We start from the raw sequence: 6534 nt of genomic DNA on the forward strand, positions 1-6534 counted from the left end.
GACTTCCTGAGTCCCTACTATGTGCTGGGTGCTGTGCTGAGGGTCGGGGACACAGCAGCGAATGAGACAAAGACTTGTCCTGCAGCTCATCCTACTGTGCCAACAGATAATAAACAAGTATGTAGATATGCCAGCTTACTGTCTGCAAGGACTAGGAAGGTAAGTGACATGGAGCAAAGATAGAATGGGTGGGGGCTATTTTAGATGGGGAGGGTCAGAGAAGACCTCTCTGAGAAGACTTTTATGTAGAGTCCACAGTGCAGCAAGTGCTTGGTTGGGACACGGGACCCATTTCAGCATTGCGGTGGCAGGTTCCATTTGAAGTCCTAGAGATCCCAGGACTGGTGGCGCCTAGGCCTCAGTTGCCTGGGTCCCTTCAAAGTGGGTCGTGATCCCCCACTCCAGCTGGCCCACCCCTGTGGAGCAGATAAAAGAATAGGGCAAATGACTTAGCGTCTCTGAGCCTCAATTTTCTCATCTGTAAAATGGGCACTGATAAGCCCAGTACACACTGCAGAGAGCTGAGATGATTAACAGAGACAATCCATGGCAAGTGCTGAGCACAGAGCCAGGCCCACCAGAAGCACCTGGTCCATGGTGACTGGAGTGGACAGGTGAACATCCTTTCAACTGCCCAGCACCTTCCCACACCCTTGCCTTAGGAGTCCCCTCCTCCTACTGGTGGTGTCCATATTGGCCTTCCCTGCTTCCTCTGCAGCCAGGGGTGGTCACGTGGCCCAGGCTAGCCCCACACCATCCTGGCTAGAGCATGGCAGCCTTTACATTGAGTGTCCAAAAGCAGCAGGGATGGGGTATCGGTATCTAGCATCGGTGTCAACAGCATGAGCCCTGGCCTTGGGGCCTCCTGCTGTTAGCAGTGTAGTCTTCCCCAGGCCAGGGCTATGACCCAGTTTGGGGCTTTTCTTTCCTGGATATGAAGCCTTCAATCCTGGTTTCTGACTCTCTTGGAGATGATTCAGCCACTGTGCCATTGTCTGGAAACTCCAGTAGTAGTAGTTTTCTCAGGTCGAATGGAATCCCACAGACTCCATCCTTCCACCCAGGATGGCTCCTAGGGGGTAATATGCAGACACCCAGTTCTTTCCATTGTCCTCCTCCCAAGGGCAGGGACCTGAACTTGCTCGCATTTGTCCTCCCAGCTCCTAGCACAACATGGCCCAGAGGAAAGTCAATGCATGTTCATGGTATGAGCAAATACGTAGCACAGGTTATGGAAACCATCTGCCCGTCCTGGTTGCTTCCCTGAACTGTGTTCTAGTTTTTCAGTGTTTTTCTGCAAGTGTAGGACCCAGAACTGAACACAGAACTCACAGAAATGTATGAGCAGAGCTGAGCAAAAAGGGGCTGTCACCTCCCTCACTCTAGATATTGGACTTCTAATAACATGACCAGACATTTCATAAGCTGTTAGTGACTGTTTGCCCTCGTGACATACATTAAGCTACGATTAAGTGTTCTGTTTTTATGTTGCCTCCCATATTGTTGCTAAACCTCATTTTACCACCTTTCTCCTTTAATCTCATTCTCATAATGGCATTGCCCCCTCCTCCAACCCCCCAGGAATGGCAAATTGATTACAGCTTAAGAGCCTATTTTTGGTTGGTGGCAGTTGCCTGGAGCATGGTGTTGAGATGGATTCTGGAGCTGAGCTTGGGCTCAGTGGGAAAGACTGTTGTGATTGATTAATGATGTCTGCGAAGATACAGGAAGGGAATACTAGTATATTCGTGATGTACTTGTCATTCCCTGTCACACGTACTCCTAATCTGGGGTTCATTGAAAGAATTCAGGAGGTCCATCATTAACTTGAATGGAAAAAGTATGTCTTTAATTTCACCAGCCTCTATCTGAAATTTATCATTCCTTCAGTGATGAATGTAGGCAACAGACTACAGCGGTATTAGCCGGACCTGTGACTTTATCACTAATAGCAGTCACAGATATTTCCTTATCCTATTACAGATGTTCCAGATATCTTGGGATATCATGTACACTCATGATGACTTGGAAATTACAAGATTTGCTAAATCTTGTGTTATATAATAAAGAAGTACTTGTATACTGTAATGCAAGTGTGTTTTTACTATTTTGAGAACTGTTTCAATATACGCGGTTTCCTTTGTAATACTATGTATTTTATTTTACTAATTTAAAAACACTATTCTGAGAAAGGGTCCTTAGGCATCACCAGATATCAAAAGGTTCCATGAACTCTGGCCTATCCGGTTGGAGGAGCTCCCTCCCCACCACCTTTCCAAGTTCCCCCACCCCACCGCACCCCATTGTGGATCAGGGAAGGATGCAGGAGGATGAGATAAAGTTCCCTAGACCAGGAGAAACCGATCACACAGCCAGCTCCTATGCCAGTTGTCCTCAGGTGTAGACCCGCAGAAGCCTTCACGTTGATGGAGAAGAGGTTGTACAGGCTACTTCTGGGCCAAGGCTGGACTAGCTCATGACAGAGGTGAGAAATTGGTGTTTCCTAAGGTGACCTGAGGGAAGGAGGCTGAGCCTGACCTGCTAGAGGTTGGAGGGAAGTTTCAGCCCCAGAGAGGACCCAGATCATCCACACTGAGCTCAGAGGCCCTAGATGGCAGGAGCCTGTCACATGGCAGAGAGGAGGCCCAAAGCCCTTTGTCCTGCACGTGCAGCTTACCAATCGTCACTTCATTCATTCACTTATTCATTCATTCACTCACTCACCTAGTAAGTGCCTAGTAAATGGCCTAGTAATGTGTCAGGACCTTGGCTGGGCACTAGGCAAAGGGAGATGTATAAGACTCAGTCCTTCCTCCAAAAGACACAAGCAAAAAGACAATGACAACATAAAGGCTTGATGCTCTGATCGGAGAAAGTATAGGAGGTCCCTAACCCAGTCCGGAGGCATCAGAGAAGGCTTCACAGAGGAGGTGATCTTTCAAATGAGTAGGAGTTAACCAGGCTCTTGGGTGCCCAGCAGGAGTGTCCAGGAAGTAGGGGAAGAAAAAGGACACGGGATTTGCAAATCATTTCATGCAGTGGGTGGAGGTGGTGAGAGATGGCTGGAGGGGTTACCCAGGAAGCTTGGAAGTCACGCTTGCACAGTTCCGTGGCTGTGGTGAGGAAGGGGTGCGGTCCTGCTGCCCCATCTGTCAGTGGCACTGAGCTGTAACTTCAGTGGCCTGGGGAAGTTCAAGGTCACTGTCTGGGGTGGGGGAGGTGGAGACCATCTCATCAGGGCTGGCAAAGGCTAACTGGGAAGCTGGGACCAATGTCTGAGTCTCATGGCAGCCACCAGGAAGGTCCTTCTGCTCTGAAGACCTGAGCGGACCCTGTTCCTTTATTTATGGGCTGTGTGAGCAATTTGCTCCTTGCCGTCCGGCTGGCTGGCTGGGTGTATGATGTGGGGATTACTCACGCCCCAGTTGTGGTCCGGCCTCTGCAGGCTGTGGGGTAATGAGTGAGGTAATTAAGTGTAAAAGACAGGATCGGGCAGGGGAGGGCTGAGGGGAGCGAGCAGTCACTGGCTCTTTTCAGGAGCAGGGGAGTGAGATAATGTGGGATAATGGCCTAGCCAGGCCCTGCCTGGGCAGCCAGGCCTGTGCCGAGAGGTGCCCTCCAAACAGCCGAGACAATTCCGTCTTTTCAGGAAAGATGGGGGGGGGGGGGCTTGGGCAAGGCCGGGCTCCTGGGGACAGCTGTATGGAAATGACATCTCTCCTTGGTCCTGTCCTGTGTTGGCTGAGGGTGGGGACCAGGCGCCTTTGGCTGGGGTGAGGCTGAGAAGACGTGGATAGGACTATGAAAGTATGAGAGGCAAAATGAGGGTTCCACGTGGGGCTGGAAGACTGAGCTGTGTGTGGAGAGAGGTGCATTGAGAGTAGGAGGTGAGGTTGTTAGTAGCTCTAGAGTCTGCCTCACTGGTGGGAGCTGTGAGATGGCCATTGGCTAGCTGTGTGACATCAGCGCAACTATGCTCCCTCTCTGGGCCTCTGGACTCTCATCTTGAAGTGGGGCTGTCAAAACAGTCCCTACCTTACAGGGTAGTTTGGAGGACTGGCAAGGTGATGCACTGCATCGAGCACACAATGAGCGCTTCATGTATCTTGAGACAATCAAGTGCAGAATCAGAGAGTATTGGTCATTCATTTATTGAACACATATTTATGAGTGCCTACCATATTCTAATGGTTCCTGGTGCTGGGAAAATAACAGGGACTAGAAGAGAGTCCTTTTCCTCTTGGAGCTGACATTGTAAGAGGGGAGACCATTAATCATCAAACATATGAGTACATAAGGTCACACCAACAATGCCGCTTCGGAGAATTTATTCTATGGATGTATTTGGACACATGGAAAGGAATACATTCAAGGTTATTATTGTAGTCCTGTTTGGTCTAACAAAATCTGAGGGGTCATCTAAATGTCTATTATAGGTGAGCTGATTAAGTAAAGTATGGAATAGCCAGGGGAATACTATACAGCCACAAAAAGGGTGAGGCCACTTTTTATGTACTCACACAGAAGATCTCCAAGCTGTATTGACAAATAAAAAAAAGGAATGTGAGGAATACTGTGTGTAAAAGACAGGGAATTAAAAATATTTTTTATATTCGCTTGTATCTATGACAAACTAATAATACTTGTTACCTGTGGAGAGGAGTGGGATTGGAATGAAAGACAGGGGTGGGAGGGAGACTTTTCACTGAGCATTCTTCTTTCTGTAGTTTCTATTTTTGTACCAAGTGAAGGTATCACTAGTTTTAAAAAATGTCAGCTTCCTCTTTCCTCCTTCCCTTGCCCAGTATTTATTGAAGGTGGTGGGTGGCGTACGGGACCAAGCAGGGAAGGCAGCTGAGTAAGGCTGTGGCTCAGAGGAATGGGGGATTGAACAAACAAGTACATATGCTGAGGATAACGAGAGCCAGGTTTCTCACTGTTGGAGAAGGGAATTACTATTATAATATGGACATGGGAAAGGCTGTTGTGTTGGAATGGAGTTGGAGGGACCAGTGCAAATGCGTGGTTTTTGGCATACATAGATAGATAAGCATAGATGGAAGTGTGTGTGTGTGTGTGTGTGTGTGTGTGTGTGTGTGTTGCATACATGTATTTCCCAGCTCTGTCCACAAAGAGAACCCAGGACCATTAATATCCATGGAGAAATGAGTAGTTGTGTACCCAGATCTTGGTTTCTAAATGTAGCATCCTCCACAGAAAGTAACCAGGGCTCCTTAGGAAAATGGCTGGTTTGAGGGCTGGGGCAGTGAGTCTGGAACATCTACTTGTGCTAGAAAGTAAGTAGAAGTGCTCTAGTAACGCTGGGAATGTGTCAAAGGAGTATCAGAGCTACTGGCCAAATCTGGGACAATTTGAGCATCAAAATAAATAATGACAGTAGCAGATTGTAACCTATTGAATAAAAATAGGACTGTATGACTCCACACTGACGTCATGCATGCATGCATACATACATACATGCATACATGCATCATACATATGCATGGAGGAAGAGAATTTTTTTTTAAATGAAGCATTTTTAAAATTTTTTTTAAATTGGGGAATATTGGGGAACAGTGTGTTTCTCCAGGGCGCGTCAACTCCAAGTCATTGTCCTTCAATCTAGTTGTGGAGGGCACAGCTCAGCTCCACGTCCAGTCGCCATTTTCAATCTTTAGTTGTAGGGGGCGCAGCCCACCATCCCATGTGGGAATTGAACCAGCAACCTTGTTGTTGAGAGCTTGCGCTCTAACCAACTGAGCCATCTGGCCGCCCCGAGAAATTTCTTACAGTAGAATGTCTAATAAGAAACTTAGAAGGTAATGTGGTAATAATTGATTCTGGCGAGAATTGTCACTGGGTGCTAAAATGAAAACCATTGTGTGAAAATTTGTCGCGGACAGGATATTTGCATAGTCTTAAGGTATCTCCCCACAAGACAATGTATTAATTACAAAAGGAAGAAGAGTAATTTTATAGTGGAGAAACAGGGCAGATACTCGAGAATCAAGGGGTCCAAGGTGACATCAGCTTTTACAATGGGACAAGCTGGCATGTGCCTCCTGGTAGGCTATGCAGAGAAGAGCACAAAGTCACTTTTGTGATGTTCCTGCCAAAGATGCGAAACCTAAGCCTAATCACAAGATTGCCATAGGATAAACTCCCGCTGAAGAACCTTCTACAAAAGCATGGGCCCGTAAACCTGGAGGCAAGAGAACAAAAGGCAAGAAAAAAACTGACGGACTGTTCCAGAGGAAAGGAGACGAAAGAGAGAAGGCAACTATGTACAGTGAGTATTTCTGATGGGTCTTTGGCTTATACAAGACATAATTATTGGGACAATTGGCAATATTTGACTGGCGTCTGAAGATTAGGTGATAGTAATATATCAATGTGAGTGTCCCGATTTTGGCGATTTTATTGTGGTTATTACGTAGGAGCATTTCCTTGTTTGTAGAAAATACGGACTAAAGTATGGGGCGGGGGTGTCATGAGCATTGGATCAGCTACTTACTCTCAAATGGTTCAGGAAAA

Source organism: Rhinolophus sinicus, linkage group LG13 (assembly GCF_036562045.2).
Source record: "Rhinolophus sinicus isolate RSC01 linkage group LG13, ASM3656204v1, whole genome shotgun sequence".
NCBI lineage: Eukaryota > Metazoa > Chordata > Mammalia > Chiroptera > Rhinolophidae > Rhinolophus > Rhinolophus sinicus.